General features: G+C 43.8%; 1 protein-coding gene across 3 annotated transcripts in view; it reads right to left on the reverse strand.

The window, feature by feature from the left end:
- The window catches only part of TBC1D16 (TBC1 domain family member 16), an 80,861-nt gene that overhangs the window by 51,547 nt on the left and 15,450 nt on the right, over positions 1–13,864 (reverse strand). The window contains exon 2 of one of the 3 annotated variants that reach the window (XM_083148128.1): positions 8,195–8,318. The exons of the other annotated variants lie outside the window; for them this stretch is intronic. The gene's annotated coding sequence lies outside the window, so the exon portion shown is untranslated. The remainder of the gene's footprint in view (positions 1–8,194; positions 8,319–13,864) is intronic. 3 annotated transcript variants of the gene reach the window in all.

Consider the following 13,864-nt stretch of genomic DNA (forward strand, 5'->3'; position numbering starts at 1 on the left):
TGGTCGGCCTCAAGGAGAAAAAGAGACATCTCTTGGAATGGAGCAAAACTCATCCTGTTTCAAGACTACTCTGCAGAAGTAGCAAGGGCGCGAAAGGAGTTCGCGCCCCTCTGCTCCAAGCTGGCCAGAAACAACAGGAAGTTTGCACTCCTATATCCAGCACGTCTTCGCATATTTTCGGGATCCTCCTTTAAAGACTTTTCGACAGTATCCGATGGAGAAGCTTTCCTTTCTGAAGACACGCCCGAAGAGTCATCAGCAACGGCACTTATGCCCTCTCAACCACTCTTCACACAAGACCAGAATGAGTGAACTGGTTTCCCCCGGTATCTTAACATCTTACTAAAATCAATCCCCCCCATATTCCCTTCCCCCCACTCCATTTACCCTTTATTCTGACATCGGAACGAGAAAAAAAAAAAAAAGGGCATCTGTTTTGCTTTGGAACAGCCAGGTTACACTGAAAGATGAAGAGTTAATCAGCCTTACTTCAAACTTCCCCCTCCTATATCTACCAGGAGACTTTACTGAGAACTATGGCAAAAACTTGAAGAACAATATCCAAGAGTACTAAACCCCCCCCCCCTCCCCCTTCCCCTTCCCTAGCCCAACCTTCCAAATCCTCTCTCTTCTTTCCGAGACTGCATATTAGTGGAACCCAAGTTACTTATAGTCTGAAGAGAGGACCAGCGAGCTTAAATTAATATTTTTTTGCAAGTTTTCACCCCTTGTTATAGAAAACAAGGAGGTCTATATTTAGTCGGTAGTTGATACGTTCACACCATTAGGGTGTCTGATAATATCTGCTTGGCAAGGCTGAGGAGTCCAGGGTCTGCTGGTTCAGCCCTTTAGGCAAGGCCTATTCACACCTCACCCATTACCAACCAGAAGTTAATTAAGATATACAAAAGGTTTAGGTGCACCAGAAGCACCTGATTTATGTTCATGTATATGTTTATGTTATTGTCAATTTTGTGTTCGTTTACGTCTGCCTCCCTTCTTTCCCTTATGTTTCTTCCCCAAATCACCGAGAGATATTTAACATGGTTTTGTCCACTCAGACACTTCTCACTCATAAGACACCCGGTGCACAGGCTAAGATGTATGCTACACGAGACTACCAAGATGAGGCTTCCACGAAACTGTGAGTTACCATGTCTCCTGACAGCTAAATGACTTCCCTGAAATTTGGTACATTGAATGTGGGGGGCTTCCATTCCCCTGCAAAGAGAAAAAAAATTCTGCTGTATCTGTCCAGAGTGGGGGTTGAGGTAGCGTTCTTACAGGAAACCCATCTGATACCCACTGAGATAGCGAAATTAAATACCCTAGGATGGCAGGTGATCTCTTCAGCACCCTATAATTCTAAGGCCAGAGGAGTAGCCACTTTAATAAGGAAATCAATACCATTCGAGACACACTCCGAACAATCGGACCCAGGGGGTAGATATACAATTTTGGATATCACCATTCACACCTCCAGATATGTATTAGCTAATATTTACGCTCCTAATGCTAATCAGAGCCAGTTCAATATAGATATAGCCACCAGACTTCTTCCCTACACACATCAGCAAATAGTTCTGGCAGGCGACTTTAACCTGACGGCCTCTAATGTACTTGACAGAAATGTCACACTATCTACTAGGCGCCAAACTGCCAAATACGGCATCCAGTATCTTATGTCCCAGCTGCAATTGGTAGATGTTTGGAGGGTGTGCCACCCAGTTGACCGGGAGTACACGTGCCTATCGGCGGCACATGGCTCCCTCTCCAGAATCGACTATGTACTCATGTCCACATCCCTGTTTTCAGGGGTGCAGGATTCAGCACTGGAACCCATAACCGTATCCGACCATGGGATCAGCTGGGTGGCGCTCGCGACACACATAGATAAGGGCCCTGTGAGACAGTGGCGTTTCCCATCCCATTTATCAGACTCAGAAAACTTTCGCAATATGCTGGAGGCATCCTGGATGGACTATAAACATACTAATATGCAAGCAGAACAGGACACCCCTCTCCTATTTTGGCAGACCTCAAAACCGGTAATCAGAGGCTCAATCATATCATATTCAGCGAAACATAAAAAGGAAGCCCAAAAATTATATCTAGAATCCCAAGCTAAGCTTACTGAAGCATACCAATTATTCCAAAAAAAACCCACAAGGATAAACAGAGCTCAATATGAGGAGCAGAAAACCCTCTTCGATATAGTATTATCTAAGATAGAATCCAGACTCACATTCCTCTCCCAGGCCAGATTCCACAAACATGGTAATAGAGTGAGTAGACTTATGTCAAATCTCCTAAGAGGTCAACACCCCCCCGTCCAACATACAGGCCCTACAAAAAACAGATGGTACAGTGGTACACTCAGGCTCCCAAATAGCGGAAACCCTACACACCTTTTACGAAAACCTATATTCCCAACCTCAAATAAACACGCAGGAGAAAGAGGAATTTTGGGAATCCTTAGAACACCCGACACTAGATGTCGATTCTTCCCACCCACTGACTGCCCCGATAACTGAGGAAGAGGTCCTAGCCACAATCAAAACCCTGAAGACGGGAAAATCCCCGGGCCCTGATGGGTTGTCAAACGAATATTACAAGCTCCTAGCCCCCAAATTAGTTAAGCCTCTATGCTCACTTTACAATGCAATATTAAAAGGCACCCCCCCTCCATTATACTTTAATTCAGCCATACTAAAGATTATCCACAAACCAGGTAGGGACCCCCTTCTCCCAAGCTCATATAGGCCTATTTCCCTTCTAAACACAGACTATAAGATTTTCACAAAATTGTTAGCCGACAGACTTAAACTTCAACTCCCTTCCCTGATTCACCCAGACCAGACGGGATTTGTGTGGGGGCGACACTCGGTGCTCAATGTGCGGAAGGCACTCACAGTTGTGCAATGGGTGGAGTCGGCCGGGACGACGGACCCATATGCCTTGCTCTCGCTGGACGCGGAAAAGGCGTTTGATCTAGTCACCTGGGACCACCTGTTCCATACCATGGAGCGGTTCGGGATCCCGGCCGACTTCACCCGCACGATTCAACTGCTATATAATAACTCCACCTCCCAAATATTAACAAATAGTTACCTGTCAGCCTCCCTGCCGATATCCAGAGGGACTAGACAGGGCTGTCCCCTGTCACCATTACTTTTTGCATTAGCAATTGAGCCCCTTGCGATAGCCCTGAGAGCTACCCAAGACTTTCAGGGAATAAAGGTGCATACATCGACAGTTAAAATAAGTTTATTTGCGGATGACATTCTATTATTTATCGCTGACCCCAGCTCTTCAATCCCTGCAATCCAGAGAGTTATATCTCACTTCTCTCAGTTCTCGGGGTTCAGAGTGAACTATGATAAGTCCCGCCTACTTCCCTTCCATTCCTCCCGAGTCTACTTCTCCTCCCCCTCGGCCACTTCTCAATTCACGATATGCCACCCCACTCTAAAATACTTAGGAGTACTAATCCCCAACAAACTAGAAGACCTCTACATGGCTAACTTCCCTCCCGTATATACAGTAGTAGAAAAGCAGCTAACAGGCTGGATGAAACTCCCGCTCTCCTTGGCAGGTAGAATATCGGTCATAAAATCGATTGCGTTCCCCAAACTCTCCTACTTACTGCAGATGCTACCTCTTCAGCTAAAGAAAGCTGATTTACAAAAATTTAGGTCTCTATTCATAAAATTTGCCTGGGCAGGCAAAAAGCCGCGTATCCCCTTTGACCGTCTCAGGCTCACTAAACAAGATGGAGGGCTCGCCATGCCAGACATACAGGCCTTTTCACTAGCCTCCCATTTTAGGTACATTACAGATTGGTTTCTTGGTGGTTCAGAATATACGACCCCCACTCTGGAAGGACAGATATTTCAACCTCACTCCCCGGCAGCATTGATTCATGCCCCGGTGAAGATGATACCTAAGCAGATCAGGGACTCAGTGCTGTTTGGAGACACATATAGATCGTGGAAAAAAATAAACAAATTATTACACAGAAACCCTGCTTACTCTCCTTTTACCACCCTATGGGGCAACCCCTTATTTATCCCTGGCATGGAGAACGCGGAATTTAGGAGATGGAGAGATAAAGGAATTACCAGCATCCGTAAGACGTTTGACCCAGGGGGCACCATAATGCCGTTTTCAAAATTGGCTGAGAAATTCCACCTGCCAAATAGACAATTTTACATGTTTTTGCAGGCTAGACATTTCATACAGACACAAGAGCACCCCATGGATAAAAAAGAGACCATAGACCCCATAGAGAATCTACTGAGACCAGAATGCGTACTGGGATACAAAATAAGATATCTATACTCCTTGCTGATGGCAACCGGAATATTGCACCATCATAGCCAACTACATGAAAGGTGGATAGTAGATGTCCCTGATCTTCCTGCCCCTCCCAGATTATTTAACAAACTATCATTTACAATGAAGCACCTGCAAACTGTATCCTTACAGGAAACTCATATAAAGTTTATCAATAGGGCATATATAGCCCCAGTCCAGAGAGCCCACTTTGTCCCTGAAGACACGGGGGCCTGTTATAAATGTAAAAAGTCGAAAGCATCATATTTTCATAATTTCTGGGGGTGCGGGAAGATCAGGAATTTCTGGGATAAGCTAATGGGGTTCATCAATCACACTTACTCCCTGAGATTGCAGAAAAACCCATCGGCTTGCCTATTCTTGCTTTTCCATATATGGGACTTAGGACCCAATAAAGTAAAGATAATACCGATCCTCACGATCATACTAACCCTTGCCAAGAAACTAATACTTCTTCATTGGATACATAGGAGAGCCCCCTCTATTTTAGAAATTAAAAAGGCACTACTTAATATATTACTTTACGAAAGACAGGCTACGATAGCTGACCTAGAAAAGGGAGCCCCACGATTCTATAAAAAATGGGAAATGTACATAAAGACTCTAGACCAGGCAACTCAGGAACGTATCCAAAAGCTTTTTGAATCCACCTCTTGGTACCAACTAAGACAACTAGCTAGTTGAGCAATGCAGCCCAAACTGATGCCCTGCAGGCTGAAAATCACTATCGAAGTCTGAGACGCGAAACCAGATATTGATAATACTGTAAACCCCCCCCCCCTCTTTCCCTCATGTTGTCTTGTAAATTTTTGATAATATACTAGAGATATAGACTGAAATAGAAGTTAGATTAAAAATCGATCTGAAGAATGAGTAGCCTATGTTAAGGTAAACATGTTAACTGATAAATGTACTCATTTACACTGTTCAATGCTAATATTGTATTATATTATGTAAAATAAAAACCGTTTAAAAAAAAAAAAAAAAAAAAAAAAAGAAATGTTTCCTTCTAGCTGAACTGACTTTGTGGCAGTGTTTCTAGAAGAGTCAATGTTTTGAAGATTTATGTTTGTCTTCTGTTCATTCACGTTGCATTTTATTAATGGATAAAAATTAACTTCTATTTTTAAAGCATTGTACAGTAACTTTGCTGCATTTTTTCCACAGCTGCCATCAGCTCCTAACTGTCATGTTTGAAAAATGACAGGAGCTGGAACACCATTTATCATTCATAACGAGTGATAACAAGAAGAGTACCCGTTGTTAACTATGCCCCTCAAGCTGTATACACATTAGATGACACTGCATACAATGTAATGACGTCAACAATTTCAGATGCCCTCGGCAAACGATATATCGCATACACACTGAGCGATTTTACAAACACTATAGTCTGTGGCCCCATCAAGTAGTATGCGGTCGGTGAGGACATCCTCAGATTGAGCTGCATGCATCATTGTGCTTACACACACTAGACTATAGGCACAAAAATGTCGTTAAAATATTATGAGTACACACCTTTAATGTCCTGTTAGGTAGGGATAGGATTTCAATTCTGGGATCTCCCTTTCTGCCAGGCAGCGCTGAGCACAATCAGCACTCGGCTCAGGTACTGTTCAGAAAACATGCTGTGCGGATACGTATCACGATGTTTCAGGTCATGCTGCGCAGGCAAACACCTGCCCGCCTTCTACAATGTCATCGCTAGCCCACACACGCCCCCTCTTTGCATGTCCCCTAGCGTAGACTGTGCCGGCCCGCTATGCCAGCTCCCACCCACTACGCCATGTACATCCGCCATCCCTGCTGCGTCCACTTGCCCACTCCAGGACTGTTTTTAAGCAGTTCCTAGCATGGCATCTGGAGGCCAATCTTGAGATCCAAATCCCGAGTTTCATCTGAATCCTGGGATTGAAAAAATGGCCCAGGATTAACCTAGCCTAAATCAAAGGGTAAGTCCAGCAGCAGAAATTGAAGAGGGGGATAGAATTTCCTTTACAAGACTTTGGGCTGTATTAACATACATTGCCGCCCCTCGCCATGATGCCAGCGCATATGTACTAACATATGCGGCTAGCATCGCGGTGTGGTGATGGATGCCCCCCTATGATGTGGTGTGCGAGGGGGTCTCCATCACCTCCTGGGCTATTCGGCTGTCCCCAAGGAGCAGCGCGGAGGACGGTGAGGGGGGTAGGAGACCGTGGCAGCGATAGAAGTCCATAGGCTTCTATAGTGTATTGTCACGCAAAAGGTGGCAATACCCTGCCCTGCGGTGATGCGTCAGGCTGGGGATTAGTATATTTGAAAATGCGGTAAAACGGGGGTTTTACCGCATTTTCGTCTTAATACATCCCGACCAGAGTGTGGTAGAAAGGACAACAAGGAGCAGATTACCTCAAATCGATAGATCCACTCAGGAGAATTCAACAAATCTGGTTAGAGCAATTTCCAAATAGAGGGTTTTTGGATTCAAGGAGTGGGATTAAAATCTTCAGTGGAGGTGGACTACAAGCTGCCCGGACCAGAACTTTCCTGCACCTATTACCATCAACGGTGCACACCACACCTTTATTGGATATACAAAAGGAACTCTGGACCAGAAAAAGAACAATGTGTAATACAATTTGGATCCATGACCCCATAATCCAACAGGTGGACGGTAACTATAACTACTCTAAAACAATATAAAGTTGGTCCATTATATCTCCCGGTGCTAATAGGAACGAACAGTGAGGATATCATATACCCCGCTAATTGCCCTGCCACAATGTGTTATGCAATTTCAATTGCCTTGTCATAATTTGTTGTAATGTAAAAATTTACCTTTTTTACTTTTATTTTCATTCATCAATATTATATTTTTTAATTTAATGTGATATTCAATGGTATATTAAAGTGTTATACATTTTATAAATATAAAAATTATGTAAAGTCAATCCAATGTATTTGTGATTTTTAACCAGTGCTGCATACCCACCTTGCTTGTTTTTAGAGCAATTTCAAGACATCTTTCTAGGTCTAATGATGTCAGAATGTCGCCATCAGGCTTAAACTGGACTTACCTACTTTTTTATTTTCTCCTCTCAGGGGGAAGCCCAGAGAGCAGACAATGCTGTGCACTTATTCATATATACTCTGATATCATCAAGCTCTGGCCTCCATTAAATCTAAATGCCGCGTAGTTGCAAACAACTCACTTTCAATAAGGATTACAAACATTATCTTATACTGTAGGCCGTATGTGAAGTGTACAGTAAGGTGCTAGTGATACTGAGATCAATGCGGTCTTCACTTTACAAATATACATAGATCATATTTACCTACCTGACTCTCTCCATGAGGGAGAAAATGCTCTGCTCCTGGATTTCCCTGGTAATGTAGGATTGCCATCACCTGTAGTGAAACACCTTTCTTATCAATTACCTAGATCCCCACAGGTGATGGCAATCATACATTACCAGGGAACAGTGTTGTAAGTTCGTCCCAGTTTCCCGCAGGCAAGATAAATATTGGTGCCCCCCCCCCCCCACCTTATATAAATATATCATACCTCCCAACATGACCCTCTCCAGGAGGGACACATTGCTTTGTTTCTGGACTTCTCTCTTAATTAACGATTGCCCTTACCTGTGTTGAAGCACCTTTCTAATCAATTAACCTGTGTGAAACAGGTGATGGAAATCATACATTATGAGGGAAATCCAGAAACAGAGCAATGTGTCCCTCCTGGAGAGGGTAATGTTGGGAGGTATTATGTATGTATGTATATTATGTTTAAAATAAAGAGGGTGTGACATCTATAGTCCTGCTAGAAGCGATAGCAATGGCTTTCAATTACCTGATTCAAACTTGCAGGGGAAGTGGGGTGCCCCCATGAGAGCAGGAACCCAGCGGCAGATTACTCCATTGCCTCCCAGAGTTACACCTCTGCCAGGGAAGTCCAGGAACAGAGGATTTTCTCCCTGAAGGAGAGGGTAAGGTAAGCAAGTAGGACATGATTTACTATACTATTGCTTAAATACAAAAAGCTCATGAATTACACAGGTTCTTTAGCTGATAAAGACCAGGGCCAGATGCACTAGGCTTCAAAAGTGATAAGATGGAGAGTGATAAACAACCAACCAATCAGATCCTGCCTGACATTTATTCACAGTGACATAGCAGGTAGGAGCTGATTGGTTGGTTGGCTGATTATCACTCTACATTTTAGCACTTATGAAGCTTAGTGCATCTGGCCCCAGGTGAGATCAGCCAGCCTCAGAACTTGTATAATTCATGAGGGATAGTATGGCTAGCCAATAGATACATAATTACAGTGTCCTGGTTTAAAGGGACAGTATGGTATACCTATAAATACATAATTATAGTGTCTTGTTCATAATAACACCTACTGTATGTTGAATATTATATGCTTTAGATCTTTGTATTCTATTTTTTTTTATTGATGTGCTATATTTTATGGTAATTTGTCTGCAATCAGTTAGCAGTTCACCTATTTACCATCGTATGAAAAATAAACACGTAATACTGAAAATATGGCAGAGAAAAGAATTAGAATACTAATATTATGTCAGTTCTGCATACATACATACTGTATGTATGTATGTATGTATGTATGTATGTATGTATGTATGTACCGGTGCTACCCTACTTACCTTCCCTAAAGGTCATGCTGCAGCAGCCCCAGCAAGAAGCTCGGCCTCTCCTGGACCAGCTGCTCTCTTTACATGTTAAAGTATCAAGGCACACACATACATAGAAGACGACACATTTCCTTTCATAAATATGCATAGAATATTGCTTGCGCAGCTAAGGTTATATGTAACACTATCCATACACAAAAATAGAACAATGTGACACAAATGTGGTCATGGACTACACAGAATATATATCAAGCCTTCTTTTTAAACTTCGGGAGAACAATGATCATAAGCTATGGACTTCAAACTCCATGTTGTTCTTTAAACAACGTACTGACATGATTGTGCAGTTTGTTTTACACGAAGGATTGCTTTTTACCCTCCGAATATTACAGCACCACACTCCTGAATTTTGTAGGACCATTTTCTAAGTGATGTAGGAGGTGGATAACCTTACAGAACCCTGTCCTCGAAAACCATAAGGTCTCTATAATATTGAGGTCTGGTGATTGGAGAGGGGGAAGGGGGGGGGGGGCAGGAAATATGAGACACCTCATCCACATGCTCAGAAAATGATGAATCAGTGCTTGATTTTCTTGGTATCAGGTGTCACCCGTCGGAAACAGTGAGCCTGATTCAGACCTGATCGCTGGGCTGCTAATCATCGGAGCTCAGCGATCAAGTAAACGCTGTCCTGGCAGTGTGGATTCCCGTCCCTTTGCATGGTTGCAAATCCATCTGCAGCCATGCAAATAGGGGAAATTTCACAATCTCTCACCAGGGAATGGATTTTCCCCGTTTGCAGGTCTAGACTTACTGGCTGCAGCAAAACCTGTGGAGTGATCAGGAACGCTACTGGTGTCAGCATCCCTCCATCCCAACGGTCTGGCATCACCATCTGCTCTCCCAGAAAATGTCAGCGTGCCACCCACAAACGCTGGCCGTCTGTCCAGTTGCAAACAGCCAGCGATGACAATCCATTGCTGGCTTTGTTCGCACGCACACCTAGCGTATGCACACTACGATCCATTTCCATGCGCATTAGTTTGATAAACGACAGGGCTGCGAATTTGCTGCCCTGTGAATGGGTCTGAATCAGATCCAATGTCTGTACTATGTCTATATAGTCCTTGGCAATGCATGTTTATAATGGGACCAGCAGAATACCATGATATGGCTTCCCAAATCATCGCAGATTCCCCACCAAGTTTGACTCTTAGCTTGGCACAAGACAGTTCTGAGCGGACGCTTGGCTCGGTCTTTACCACATGTAAACTCATCTTGTGGTTGGGAATAGGGTGATAGATGATTCATCAGAACAGATGACAGTCTTCCATTGCTCGACAGTCCACTTTTAATGAGTGTTACAACACTCTCTTTTCTGATTTCACTGGGTTACCAATGGTTTGGCAACTGCAGGTCTCCCACTGATATCGTACTTGTGGAGTTCACTGTTCTTTTAGTCTACTGAGGGGTAGATGTATGAAGCAGTGATAAAGTGGCTGGTACTTTACCACCGGCCAATCAGCTCCTGCGTATCCCTTTTTAAACCCAGCCTGTAACAGTCAGGAGCTGATTGGCCGTGATAAAGTACCAGGTGCTTTATCACTTCTCCTCCCTTATCACTGATTCATACATACGTGTGGGACATGGGAATTTAGCTCCACAGTCACTTTTGAAGTGGATGCCTTCTTATTGATCACACATATCCAATGTCCTTTTATCTCTGGCACTCAGTTTACACCGTCCTCTCCATGCTGGTGTTTAGCTGATGATATTTTTCCTGAAATGGTATATGCCATCATTACCTTTGATCGAGGAAGGAATGATTATTGTTTTTAAAAACAGCATGTACTATGTAGGCAGCAGTGATAGCACATCCAACCACATCTGAACCAGGCCCAATGTGTCCAAGTCTGAAATGTTTAGCATAGACAGTCGACCTTATTATTAAACAATCAGCTTCTCATGAAACAGCAGTACAAACAGTAGACGTCTTTACTCAGCTAGCTACAAAAGAGCAGATAAAAAACATTGGGGGATATTCTCTAAACCTAAAAATGCGGTAAAAACCCTATTATCTGGGTTTATACCACATTTTGGGATGCTCTAAACATCCCCCGTCGGGTTACTGCGACGGGGGGCATTTCTAGAAAAATCTGCCCATAGCCCATAGGCTTCTACCTCAACTCCCCGCCGCCCCGCACCTCACCTGTGTCCGGCCAGCACAGTGCTGTGCTGCCCGGACCTGTGGCTTCCTCCTACCTGCACTATGATCCTCTTCCGGGTGCAGGGAGGAGGAGAGCCCGGCGCAGCAGCAGCACTGGGTAAGGGAGAGAGGGGGGAGCCGCTGGGACCGGCTGACTCTCACCGCAAAGGACAGCTCTTAATGCAAGAGCTGTCCTTTGCCATAATTATTGCATATGTTAGAGCATATGCGATAATTATGTAGGCGAAGGGCGGCGGAGCTGGGCTGTGGATGTTAAAACATCCCGCCCATAGATTGCAGGGTTAATACTGGATGAAGTGACATTTTATGCTGGTTTTGTCACAAGTGCGGCATCAAAACAGTTTGCTTACAGTTCTTAATGTCACTAACACCTGTCCAGCTCCCATTGTAACTGATACACCAGGTTAGCACAGCAGAACAAAGGTTATCTAATCCATACACAAACACTCCAGAATGAGAGGTTTAAATATTGTTGCATAACTACACCTAGGTAAATACAATTTGGCTAAAAGGTACACTATCACCTAAATTATTAACACATACTCACAAATATTTTGAGGGCCCTTTCCCATCAGCAGACAGCTCCATTTACCCCCTGGGGGAAATGAACATAGGGTGCCTAACGAACAGGTCTGAATCAGGCTCTATAAGTAGTGCAGCGGTGGAAGAGCAAGTCTTAGGGTATATTCAATGCCCTGGGCGAGCACTTACAGCGAGCAGGGCTTCCTGCTCGCTGTCACCGCTCGCCCTCTCACTATTCAACTGACCCCACCTCATATGCAGATTCCCCCTTGCTCCATTTTTTGAGCGAGGGGAATCGGCATATGTGGTTGCAGATGCACCAAAACCCACGGCAAAATGCAGTGGGTTCACTGCTTTAGCCGCGGGTCTCGCTGTTTGGGGGAATCCTCGCCATCCTGTGACAGCAAGAATTCCCCTGGAACGTTTAATAGGGTGAGCAGCCGGCAAGGGGTTAAACAGCGAGGATCGCTGGTTTTCTGCGATCCTCGCTGTTTAACCCCCTAGCGGGCCACGGCGGATGGCATTGAATACAGCACTTAGTTGATTATGATAGGAACAAATGAAGTAATTATGAAAAATATATTTGAAACCAGCTAATAGTTACAAATAATGCAGGTCAGATCCACATATATAGATTTTGCTGAGTGGTTGGAGGTGCACCAGGGTTAAAGTACAGCATATTCAAGGGTGTAGTTCGGCTGAGAGTTATTTTAGCTATAGAAAATCCATTTGTGGTGCACATTTTTATTAGTCAATTATAAAAAAAAACTTGACTTTTAAACAACATATATTTAAAAAATTCATGAAAAGATCATCTGGTCCTTCCTATACCATAAACAGGTCGCTTACCCATTTAAACTACACTGCAAAACCGGTCCTCCCTGGGACCAACACTGCAAGATAGCCGAGTTGGATTCCCAGGTCAATGGAACCAGAATGAGCTAGAACATAAAGTGAAAGATATCATTCAAAAAGGGCTTTCTGAACTATCTTTCACAATATCATCTAGTGTGGACACTCAATATCAATAATAATGTGCCCTCCCGTGCATCGTTAATGATGATTGATATCTACCGAAAATGCTGGTCAATTTGTCAATATAGCCAAGCAACCTGCATGTTTAGCATGTTTGCGGCTGCCAATATCGTTCAGCATGGACGCTACGGTTAACTATAATCGTCAGCGGTCCCCGTAGGCTAGTGTGTATGGGGCTTAAGCGTCTATTCTGCAGCCTGAGGGGCTGGGGACATGGCCAGCAGCTCAGAGAGCCACTAGCCATGCCCCCACAGTGGCAAAAATGGGGGCGTGACCTCACAGGAATAGGCCATGTCCCCCGTATCGCTAGACCAAGCCCCCAAAAATGTGGGCGCGTGGGACAGGTCCCTCTTCAAAGCTGTACAATGTTGGGAGGTATGCACACCCCTTTTTTTTTACCTTAGTTTTTGTTACCTTACTTATTGAACCACCCAAGGACATCTGCATACAGTGTATGCACTGGTTCGCAATTTACAGGCTTCAATCCACTTGGGTATACCAGACAGCGGTACATGAAAAACAAAAGGGGAACCCAGAACCACAGAGTTGCAAAAGCGACCAACTCAGAATAGGCTGCAAAAATACAAAACAAAACTGAAATTGTGGAGCAGTTTGCTGTTCATTTGCATCCAACTCTGAATAAGGTAATCAATGTCCTAAACCCTTAGAGAATCAACTCTAAATCCTACGGCTTTCCCTCAAATCTTTGTACATTGTTTAATAATGGAACTGCAACCACATCAAACATACATGACTGATTACAGAACCCGAGAATTTTCTGATTACATATAAACCTAAACATTTACATCGGTTTCAAGTACAATTTTTTTTTTCTGTGTAACTGAAATGATGTTTGCTAACAGTGTGTATTTATACACAAGCCACTAAATAGATAGGCTGTAGGAATTAATCAGTCGCTAAAGGGAAGTCTGGCACCAACTCACATTCCCGAAATACCCTTCCCACTCTGCAAACAGGGTACTTAATTCTACTTTGCTAGAAATCTGTGTTGGCTAAACAGGAGTGCCACAAAGTAATGATGAAGAGTGTGAAGAGTCCAGTGTAGCACCTTGTTTGAGGA

The sequence above is a fragment of the Crinia signifera genome, chromosome 6, assembly GCF_055691185.1.
Source record: "Crinia signifera chromosome 6, ASM5569118v1, whole genome shotgun sequence".
Classification (NCBI taxonomy): Eukaryota; Metazoa; Chordata; class Amphibia; order Anura; family Myobatrachidae; genus Crinia; species Crinia signifera.